This window comes from Mercenaria mercenaria, chromosome 14, assembly GCF_021730395.1.
Source record: "Mercenaria mercenaria strain notata chromosome 14, MADL_Memer_1, whole genome shotgun sequence".
Taxonomy (NCBI): Eukaryota; Metazoa; Mollusca; class Bivalvia; order Venerida; family Veneridae; genus Mercenaria; species Mercenaria mercenaria.
This window is the reverse complement of record NC_069374.1, coordinates 37,823,310-37,835,644: the sequence shown is the minus strand read 5'-3', so window position 1 is coordinate 37,835,644 and position 12,335 is coordinate 37,823,310. Positions and strand designations below refer to the sequence as shown.

The window sequence follows — 12,335 nt, the reverse complement described above, 5'->3', positions numbered from 1 at the left end:
ATTTAAAGCGTTACAAAGGTTTGGTCCCTTTATTTTACAACTATAAAGTCAATTTACTACAGTATCATGGGTGCATTTAGTTTTTGCCCTTCTGTTTCTCTGTCACAGTCTTCCATTTGTCTAGTTTCGGCCAAATTTATGTCCCGATACTTTTGAAAGTGCCTGCGGCACCTCGAAGGGCTGCGGCATCGTCGAAATGCCTGCGGCACTTTTTCAAAATTGGCATAACGTTCAAATTCGGAATTTTCTGGACACATTTTATGTTTTAGCAGATCACATGTCATTTATAAATATAATTTACGACAGCAGAGACGACATCGTTTTGGTCAGCGAAAAGAAATCGAGTCTAAACAGTCACTGATGTGAAAAAATCAGGTTTCATTCCACACTTATTTGTCCTTACGTTTCTAGGAAATTGATCTTTTGCCACAAATTTTAGCACGGATATGTAGATAAGATACATCTACACCCCGCTTCATTCCCCGATTTTTGAAAAAATGCTTCATGCAGTTACAAAATGATAAAAATGACAAAAATCACTCACCGATCTCGCTCGTTTTGTAAACATTGACTTATTGTGAAGATGTGATCATTCGGAGGACAGTCATTTTGGCATGACATAGAACATAAAGAAATCAATCAAGTCGATCAAAGATTAACATTTATTCCGATTTAATAGGACTTACTTGACACAATAATCGATACTTAGCATTTTAAATATCTACACGGTAACCTTATTTAAGGTTTGAAGCAATGATATTTAGGTTAATCGTGCATCAATTTCGGTATCTATTTGATTTGAATTTTCGGGAGAGTAATTTTAAAATTTATCGTGGCGGCAAAAATGAAAAACGGATAAGCGGGCAGGCGCATGTGTTGATAATTTAATTCGTTAATTTTATAGATTGAATATTATATGCGTTTACGGATTGGTGTCTCCATGGGTAGTTCGTAGTTTGTTATTTATGTACAGTAAGGGATTTCAATATTAGTAGAAGTCAGTGCCTTGATTGATTTATCGTGTATGTACACAACCGCAAGTTTGTCCGTAAAGGGAGTAACGTTCAAGTTTGTCCGTTAGTAATTATGTACTCAAGCGCCATTCTGTCCGCAAAAGGAGTACCGCCAGTCTGTCTATTCAGTGCCAGTGTTTATATCAAGTAGTAATGTAATCAAACGCAAGCTTGTCCGTGTAAGTAATAATGTATACAAAATGTCTGTTGGTATGGGCAAGTGGTGCGGTATACAAATGCCAGTATGTCCGTGTACGTAATCAGGGCGTGACCGTGTCCGTGTTTTTACTACCATCAGTTTGTCCGTTTAAGTGCAAAATTGTCCGTGTAAGTAATAATGTACATAAATGTCTGTTGGTATGTGCAAGTTGTGCGGAATACAAACGCCAGCATGTCCGTGTCAGAAATCAGGTCGTGTCCGTGTCCGTATTTATACTTATTACTAGCATCAGCTTGTCCGTTTAAGTGCAAAATTGTCCGTGTAAGTAATAATGTACACAAATGTCTGTTGGTATGTGCAAGTTGTGCAGTATACAAATGCCAGCATGTCAGTAATCAGGGCGTGTCCGTGTTTATACTACCATCAGTTTGTCCGTTTAAGTGCAAAATTGTCCGTGTAAGTAATAATGTACACAAATGTCTGTTGGTATGTGCAAGTTGTGCGGTATACAAATGCCAGCATGTCCGTGTCAGTAATCAGGGCGTGTCCGTGTTTATACTACCATCAGTTTGTCTGTTCGTGTGCAAACTTGTCCGTGTAAGTAATAATGTATACAATATCTGTTGAGTTTTGGTATGTGTAAGCTGGGCGGTAAACAAATGCCAGTTTGTCCGTGTCCATGATCAAGGCGTGCCCGTGTTTTTACTAGCATCAGTTTGTTTGTTTAAGTGCAAACTTGTCCGTGTATGTAATAATGTATACAAATGTCTGTTGGTATGTAAGTTGTGCGGTATACAAATGCCAGTATGTCCGTGTCAGTAATTAGGGCGTGTCCGTGTCCGTGTTTATACTAGCATCAGTTGGTCCGTTAAAGTGCAAGATTGTCCGTGTGTGTAATAATGTATACAAATGTAAGTTTTGTGGTATACAAATGCCAGTATGTCTATGTCAGTAATCAGGGCGTGTACGTGCCTGTGTATATATACAAGCATCAGTTTGTCCATTTAAATGCAAAATTGTCCGTGTAAGTAATAATGTATCCAAGAAAGTTACTGTTCTGGGCGTGTCCATGTATATATCCTCGGCGTGTCGGGGCATATGTCAGTTGTGTATAAAAGTGTACATGTCAGTTGTGTATGAAGTTATGTATACCCGTGTGTTGGTTTACGCGGTAAGGTTTTTGTAAACTCGTGCGTAGGAAAACTAGGTTTACGGTGTAATGTTATGTTAACCCGTGTGTTGGTTTACGTTGTAAAGTTGTGTAAAATTATGTAAACCCGTGTGGTGGTTTACGGTGTAAAGTTATGTAAACCCGTGTTGTGGTATATGATGTGAAGTTGTGTTAAGTTATGTAAACTCGTTGGTTTACTTGTGTTTCTGCTGGTCAGTTTAAGTGCGTGAACAAGGTTTTGCCCATATGGAAGTGTTCCTAATTCCTAGTTTGACGGTTATGCCGGGCAATGTTATTACTCTAAATATTCAATTCGAAACCGTCAGGTTACACATGCTCCTACAACAGACCTACTTGGTACCACAATGGTCATGTCCTTGTGTACCGTTTCACGTGTCCATTAATAAACTTCGCCGTAGAAATGGAATAGGGCGTAAGGAAATAGTTCAGAACAGTCGTAACAGGATTCTCAAAATTGAAATTTCTTATAAAGCAATAGAATTATTTCGCGCAGATGAATCCATTCGTCTAACTCTGGCCTTGATTTTTTCATTTGATAAACTTTGCGTCGCACTTCGAGATAACTTAGAGAACTTAGGCTAGAATTTGGCGGAAATTTTCTCGAGAAAATTTTGTGGCGGAAATTCTAGCTTTAGAGTTGCATATATTTTCCAGCTATTCGAAATTCATTAAAACTGATAATCTTAGTAAATCTTTTACCATTAAACGTGTTAAAGTGAACGTATTTTAAGCCTCCCCTGTTACTGCGTACAACAAAATTTAAAAATACGATCTTACAGGGCCTCGAGGTTCGCTCGTGCATATTTTGGTGTCTCTCGAGTAATCCTTGTTGTTTGGCTAATGTTTTGGGGGGCCCTGCAGCCGGTTGGTGCATATGTGCATGTGTAGCACGTTAGTGCGTGGTGTAACACATTAGTGTGTGGTGTTGCACGTTAGTGCGTGGTGTAGCACGTTAGTGCATGGTGTAGCACGTCAGTGCATGTGTAGCACGTTATTGCATGGTGTAGCACGTTAGTGCGTGGTGTAGCACGTCAGTGCATGTGTAGCACGTTAGTGCATGGTGTAGCACGTTAGCGCATGGTGTAGCGCGTCCGTACATAGTGTAACTCGTCCGTACATGGTGTAGCACGGTAGTGCATGGTATAACAAATCTTGCGTGTTGTGTAACACTTTAATAACTTACCATATTAGTCCACTGGGTCAAGCAAATCAGGGGAAGGCTTAAAATAGTTTTTATTCTTCGTTTGTCACATAACACCTTAAGCTTGAGTTTCCGCTACGCGCCAGTCAGATGTGCTTAGTTGTTACTATCGCGATGTCAGAATTACTTAGCGGCCACATATCTCCACAACGACAGCAGGACAAATTATAGGAAGCTTTACGCAATACAGGGACAGACGTTTGATTTGAAAACAGTGTTCTAAGGACTTGATCTATCTGTCGCCAGTATGGTACCGCGGAGGATCTGATCTATCTGTCGCCTATATGGTACCGCGGAGGATCTGATCTCTCTGTCACCTATTTGGTACCGCAGAGGATCTATCTATTGAAATAAGCATATTGACACTGACTGTTTTAAATAAGTGACAATTCATAGTGCTAGTTGTAATAAATTTATCACTGTGTGGGTATTTGCCCGATATGAATAATAATAATAATAACATGATGTCTTTAATTGAAGTAAAGTTGTTGTGTTTTAATTATTGTTGGGAGACCTAGTCTTCCGTTTGGGTATGAGATTCCCCAAAATGTACATGAATGGCCACCATAAACACCTATTACGCAAAGCAGACCAAGCTGTTCGGGAATCGAACCAAGTGTATTGGATTATGGTAACCGGAGTCTTAAAATAATGATAGTAATGATCAAAAGTTTTATATTTTTGTTTTGAGACTGAATGATTTCTAAAGTGTGTAGCTGTCTTATGTAAAGTAATATTATGAAATAAACTTTTATGGAGATGTTATCTTCATCGGTAAATTTACTTAAACGGTGGGTTTCAGAGGTATCTTGAAAACCTGATAAATAATAGATAGATTAACTGTTTTTGACCATAAATGTAATTTGTATTTATTTCATAACTGTATATTATATGTCTTTATATATCTATAGATCGTTCAACAGGCATGAGTTATGACACTTTTTTGTCAAGTTTGATACAGCAACTGAAGAGATATATAGAGAATATTAGGTTACTGTCTTTCTTAACTTAAGTTTATCCACAAAGTTGTAGAAAAGTTTATACAAAAATAATCCACACAGAATTCTACTCATTTGTAAATTCCTACGAACATGCTTGATTCAGTTATTACACACGATTCCTTACAATAAAACATTATTCCTTACCTCATGCTTTGCCTTCTGTGTATTATAAATCATAGCCTTTTTAAGTGTCAGCATGGCATTCGTGTAAAAAAAAAACAAGCAGGGCATTCGTGTAAAAAATATAACAAGCAAAGTGGCGTTGACCTTGATAAAATGCAGCTGAAAACCACACTTGAGATGAATTTAAATGCCCACAGTCCCTGCCTTAAATTTACTCCATTTTCGTGCAAGACAATGTGAGGAAAAAATCATTCCACTAAGAATGGTTTAGATCTAAGAATTACAATATACGACTGCTTACAACTGCTTAACAATAGAATGGACATACATGTACAATAGATAGTTATTAAAATAAAAGCAAATGATACGGATCAATTCTTCGAATTAAGATACGTGTTTAAAACAATTAAATAATAATTAAAATGATTAAATGCTAAACACATGTTACTACATGAAAATTAAAACAATATCGCACTTGCAATATATCTATGCATATGACTACGAATAGTACAAATTGTCTGGTTAAACACAAATTACATCTAAAACAGTTTTACGCAGAAAACAACACTGAAATGTTTAAAATACGATTCATAACAAGATTAAGAAAAGAATTAAGATTGGTAAGCTGACAAAGTCACAGTCAGACTATCACATGTGCATTGTCACTGTCCAAAGTATTTTACAAATAAATGTGTTTTTAATGATTTTTTTTGTATGATGAGAGTGTTCCACAGTTTCTTATGTCAATAGGTAGGGCATTCCACAGTCTTGGTGCAGCATGTCAGAAACTTCTGTCACCGTATTTTACAGTACGTGATTTTGCACAACAAGTAAATTTGAATTTTGTGATCTTAAATTTCTTGAAGGTCTGTATATATCAAGTATGTCTTTGATGTATTTAGGGGCATGATCATGAAGAGCTTTATAGGTGTGGGTCAGGATCTTAAACTCCACCCTGTTTGGTACGTACAGAAAGCCAATATAGTTCTTTAAGCACTGGTGTTATGTGCTCGTTACGGCGTGTTCTCGTAATTAGACGTGTAGCTGCATTTTGAACATTCTGAAGTTTGTTTAAACATGACCTTGGAATGCCATACAAAAGACCATTACAGTAATCGAGACGTGAGGTAACCAGGGGGTGTACTATCGACCTTGTGGCATCGGAGGTAATGTAGACCCTTATATGTTGTATCTGACGCAACTTGGTCTGATACGGCACTTATATGCTTTTCCATGTCCACTTCCGAATCAAGGATTGCGCCTAGGTTTCTTACGCTGGATGGCGGTGTTATGGTAGACGCACCAACTTTCACTGTAATGTTATCAGTGAGTTTTTTCATTTTGTTTTGATGTAAAGACAATGACTTCGGTTTTTCCAGCATTCAGTTTCAGCATGTTTTTATTCATCCAGGTGATTATTTCATTGCAACAATGTTCTACTCGCTGTAAGGATTCAATTCTAGTAACAGGCTCTGCTGGCTTAAATAACAGATAAAATTGTCCATCATCAGCATACAGTCTAAACCTCTATTGACTGAATAAACATCAAGTTACACGGCAAGCACATACCGGCCTAATAAATGCGTAGTGGTAGGATAAAAATGTTTAAATGTTTTACAAGTTTTAGCTCTTGCAATACGTCAGATCGAATTTAATGGAAATGTATTATTATAATAAATGGTTTATGATTATAGGTGGTTTGAAGAAATAAGTTAATCAAAGAAGGCTTTCCAAAACTATTTAGGTGTATAAACTTAATAAAAATGATACAAAGCTTTAAATAATTTTCGAATAAAGCTCCATTACGTGTAATACACGGGCCACGTTTTTACCATCCTTCAAAAAGTCATTTAGTCTTTAATTGAATATCCGCTGTTTATTCTTAAACTCTTAATTCTTACTGAATTTGGAATTGTCAAAATGACTTTGAACAAACGGTTTTGATAAGGTAATGCTAATATCTCAGTAACAATCGCATGTATTTCACGCTATATTTCACACAAAGTCTAGTTTCGGTGAAGTAAACATTTATGGTGTGTTGCAACACATCACTGTTAATAAGATAATATAACGTTTCATATCATTCTATAACTTTTAACTTATTAATAATATAAATTACTGCGGAAAAATGTATACACACGTGTAGTTATATTTCTATTCAAAAGTTTTCTGATCTATACTAGTTTGAAGATCGATCGTTTCAGCTTAACTATTCTTAGCATACAAACAATTTATCAACATTGGTAATTTACCAAGGCAACTGTTTTGTAAATTCGAAAATGTAATGATAATTGGAATCAGCACAACACACAACGTAAATTACAAACACTTATTATTAAAACTGTCAATATGTCAATAGGGATTTTTGATTAATCATCTAATGAATGCCACTATCTATTTCTATTTTGAAATTGATGTAGTCTGAAATATCATGCGATGTTGTTTCCATTTTCATGTGACTAAGCGTTATTTTCTTTTGTGACCTAGTCAAGCTATTCGTTTGAAGCTTAAAGCTGGCTGTACAGATTTCTTTCCTTCTTATCGTCATCTAGACTTTCATATGTTAACGAAGTTTCGCTATCAATTCCTGTGCCTGAAATAAATTTTAGATTCATGCTATAAATTTGAGAATAAATAGTTACACTGACCATTTTGCTAGATTTGTCCAAGATTCACCTAACTGTAAATCTAAGAATATAAAGGTTTAATTTAGTCACTAAATATGATTACAGTTACCTGTGTTTTGTCTATGAGCATCATGAACATCGTTTACATCTTTCTGTGTATGCTTTCGTCTATATCTGAAAACAAATCAAAAAATTTTGTTTTGAAATGTCAGGACAATACACATAGAAACATTGATCTTTTTAAACAGTCTATTGGCAAGTATTTGATAAAAAAGAATTGTCATTACCAGGAATAAATCTTATGTATTCATGCACATCGCCAAAATACTCATTTTGTAATGGCATTTAATTTATTAACACTTCTTCTGATTCTGAAGTGCAACATGCATAATATGTGTCATCTACCATAAACATTACCTATAAAACGTCTTCATCCCGTAGAACTGTATGCAGCTGTAAAGATGCTACTTATGTTACATTTGTAAAAATCGACGAAATGTCTATAATTTCAACAGCTAAATAAGCAATGCATTAATTCATATATTTGTTTGACCAATGATAGAGTATATCAATACTGTCTTACCGCAGGCGTCTATAAAGGGTAAAAGCAATGGCCACAATAATTAGGGTGGTTACGAAAGTACCAACGCAAACACCGACGAAAGCTCCTATGTTTGAAGAAACAGCAGTCTCTACAGTCTCTAGTGGACGTTGCAAACAATCTGAGGATGTTACATAAATACTAGTATTTGCCACAAGAAGAATAAAATTGTACCTTTCAGTATAGCATACGATTATATGGAAGGCCAAAGTTACAACAATATAAACTAATGGTACAGGACTGTTGGGTGTGTCATATAATGTGTTCGAAAATTAATGCAACTGGATCCGCTTTTTGCAAGCTATGCTCATTTTGTAAAAAAATCATGTGTATTTTGACCCTTTTTTCGGGTATATTATAAAGGTACCTAAACACTAAGAAAAGGACAAAATCGTTTTGTTAAAAAATTCTAAAGTGCATGTTGCTGAAGTCTGTAACATTTTAAATCACATTCTTATTAAAACATCTGTCTTCTTTTAAAAATGTTGATTTTTTGAGTGTTGGTTACATTATTTCCTGCAATTGTAAATTTGCTTTAAGTGTTGTCAGTTTATGTATGTTAAATTTTATTCTCATTACTTATGTACCAAATTCTTTAAAAAATGTGCAAATTCGAAGTAGATTAGCAGTTTTCTTTTCAAATCGTGTATTTACGACATTTTTCATTACAAAGTTCCTTTCTCCCTATGAAAATTCCTCTTCGGCTTTTTATATCTTTTATACTATGAGATACATACGTTTAAAATCTATGTCAACATTAAATTGGATATTTCTCACAAAAATACAGACAATTCCAAAAGTAAAAACTTTATTCGAGTAACAGAGACACAATTACATCATTCAACGTTTGGTTGTTAAATTATGGAGCTCAACTACATTTTATAGCCATTCAAACAAATCGTATGTGCCAAATCAGTTACGAAACTAAACTGCCTTTTATCTCTTGTGTATATGACAGTATCCTAATCAAACTTCTGTAGAAAAATAATTTATTATTTTGTTCTCGTAAAATGTGTACAAAATACAACAAAAATGTCCAACTTTCAATTGTGTTCAAAATATTTTTCATTTAACTTTAAACACGAACAATTGCGAATACGTGTTGCATTTCTTTTGGAACATCCCTCGTATTAGCTAAGTTGCCCATAAGTTATCTGTCTTAGCTGTCTCTTAAGAAATGCATTACCAGAAGATCACTTGCTGAGCAAATTACGCCCGAAGCATCGTGCCTATTAAGTGTAAGATCATCGGTCGAAGCATTAGAAATCTCAGAAACAATTGGTACCCTAGAGGAATCTTCTTTTTTACTAACGGTCACTACAAGTTCTGACCTTTGACCATCAGGCCTGTCATTAAAATAACATTGGCAATGTGCATTACCTATAAAATTGAGGGTTATAGGTCATTTGGACCCCTTGGTTTTTAAATTAATAGGGGTCATTTACTGCATAGAAACAATATGTTTGACAAGCCTAATTATCGTAGGTTACTTTACTGTGATGTATTGTAGTAATGTACTGCCTCTGGGCAATGTGCTTGCCAAGTACGCTTTCGTACGTGAGCATCTTCCCAAAATATTGCAACATCCCACAACAACAGGATCCAAGTTTGTTAGTTCTTGTTTTAAGTTCTTGGGCAAAGGAGAGGAGGAGCACTTTAGAGTAGAAAATGAGCTCCTAGCCTAACAATAAAATGAGGCAAAATTTGCTAAATGTTTAAAGAAAGACCACTTGTATAGTATTTGGTTGGACAAATTCTTAAGATTCCATTAATTACCTACTCGTGTTATTTCCTCCAGGTAGTTGTACCCACCATGACAATATATCATTGTTTCTGTAGAACATGTGATGTTTCTGACAACAGTTTTTAAGCTATTTATTTTATGAATCGAGGATATTGATATATTATATTTTCAGGGACATCATGTGAGATGATGATCAGAGTAAGATTGGGCATTATCCATAGTAGTGGCACAATGTCATAATACCTTAGTTCGACATCTGGTTAGTTTCATTTGTTGTGTTCGGTAAATATAACAACACTGAATCCAAGATACCTACGGTGAGAGTTATTTTAGCAGATGAAAAATAATGCCTGAAAACTGTTTCATCTAAATATATAGGGGAAAAAATTAAGGATTTAATTAAAGTAATTCTATTTATCCTACATTACAGAATCTTCCTCCTCCCTTAGATAAAGGCAAAAATGAAGGGGTCTGATAAATTTTGCTTTAATCTAGATCCTAGAAGTTTCTTGGGAGATGGATGTGCTTTTTTTTCAAGGTTTACTTCCGCAGTTTGGAATAATTTTTTCCCTCAATAATAATCATCGCACATACAATTTCCCCAATGTGAAAGGCCAAGGCTCTTCCCAATTTTCTGAGAAAAAGCATGTAAGGACAGACTCGGTTCTAGTTGGAGGTAAGTTTTGAACTTTATATTAATGAATGATTTAGATTAGAAGGTAGGATAATAGAACATTAGGTTACTGCCTTGTAAGTTATAATTTAATAAGTTTGTCAACAAAAATATAAAAAGTCTCGGCAGGAGGCTCGACTTCGATATTTTCTCGAGTCACTTAATAAATTTAAAAGTATCGGGACCTCTAACCTAATCTTCTCTATCCGATATAGGCGATACTAAGATCTTATATAAAGATCAGAGTATCCAAGTGTATATAAAATTGTCCTGTCGTGTAAAAAACTCACAATTGCCCAGACCGAATCTGCCCTGTGAATTTCAGTGTGTTTTTTGAACACCGGGTGGGTGAACGGTTCCAGATAAAGGGTGGTTTTTCAAAATAATGGGAGACTTTTTTCTTCTCTCTCACCTTATCCTTTTATTATAGTCAGTTTTTAAGATACCAATATATCCACAAACATGATAAATAAGTGTAGTCAACCATATCTACATACCACACATTACATTCAATTGTATGTTGAAAAAAAAGACTGTTTATACATATTTCCTGTGTCATAAAATGCAACATTTTTCATCATCTTAACTGGAAATTCACTGAACTTCGAAATTTAATGGCTGAATATTTTCTGATGGGCATTATTAAAATTTCTATCAAAACTTTGTACCTACCGTTATTTCCTTCAAACTTAGGAAGTATTTGCTATCATAAAAATAGGTGGACCACCATAAAAAAATTGTGTTTTAAATTTTTATCCCTATAGGTATATCAGACTTTTGCTTCATTAGTTTTGAAAACCACCATAAGCATTCCTTTTAGTTATAAATGGAATCTTATTTTCATGAGAAGAAACAAGAATTAAATTCAAGACATGTTGTTAAAAAAAACGCTTTGAATTTTTATATCATTTGTTTTAAAACCCTGAAATTGCCAATGCCAATGTAAGTCCATCTTCCGAATGTTTTGTTTACACTGAAATTTTGTCTGGGTTTTGAATTATGATTACATCACTAATTGCAGGTTATGCGTATTTATCCGAACCGTGCCGTTACTAGTTTGCTTAGAATCATTTCCCTTCTAAAGTAACTGCGAATATGTGCGTCAAGGCAGTAAGAAAGCGAGAGCATGAGCAAAAATAAAAACTGGACAGTAGCATTTCCTTTTATGATTAATTTTGTGACGAGAAAGGAAAAATAAGTATAAGAAATCAGAGAAGGAAATTGTATCGAAGTTTTATTCCTTGATTCTGGTCCGAAAGAGCCAAGTAAAAACATGAGTGGACTAAATTATTGCCAATAGAAAAAAAGATTTCTTCAGTCATGGAAAACCGGCCTATTGGTAAAACTAGGCTGTATTAAATATTATTCTAACCGATCCGATTCATTTTCTTATTAAACAAGAAGGCAGAAAATCAGAGTGAATTTATATACAACAAATCACTGTTCTGCACGTACAGAGTTATAGAGAATAATAGGTTAGTTGCCGTAGATGAGAAAGTTTATCTGGCGAGGTTGGAGGAGGGTTATCGGGGTGAGCTCGAAGCGAACCTGGTTATCGTCCGTGTGCGAGCCAGATAAAACTTTGATCCATCTTAGGCACTAACCTATTATTCTATTTATCTTGTCATTTACTTCATTTTCGATATTTGCAATTTATTTTACAAAAATTGTGTGCAGGGACAGCCGTTGTAATGCGTCATATTCGTAAGACAGGTCACTTATATATTGACGTAAAACACCGACAAAATGCTTCAATAAACTTCTTCGTTTTTGTGAATAAAAACTCTATTAATCTTGACCAACTCAATTTTCTTAGTTCGGACATTTCCAACACTGTGGTGATGGTTCAATGCAAAATTTCTTATGACAACAGATATCACGATCATAAGGGTCACCATGATCAATTGCACCGTATCTGTTCACTGAGTCAACATGATCAATGATGTATATTCAAGATGAAGATATAGGCACTCTTATATTCGGGAAACAAAGGTCGAATA

General features: G+C 35.0%; 1 long non-coding RNA gene across 1 annotated transcript; it reads right to left on the bottom strand.

The window, feature by feature from the left end:
* Nucleotides 1–3,844: 3,844 nt before the first annotated feature.
* Nucleotides 3,845–8,139, bottom strand: LOC128548451 (uncharacterized). Its single transcript, XR_008367054.1, has 3 exons — nucleotides 7,901–8,139; nucleotides 7,427–7,491; nucleotides 3,845–7,283 (listed from the first exon to the last, which is right to left on the bottom strand). It is a non-coding gene; the product is annotated as an uncharacterized LOC128548451 (long non-coding RNA).
* Between the last annotated feature and the right edge of the window lie 4,196 nt (nucleotides 8,140–12,335).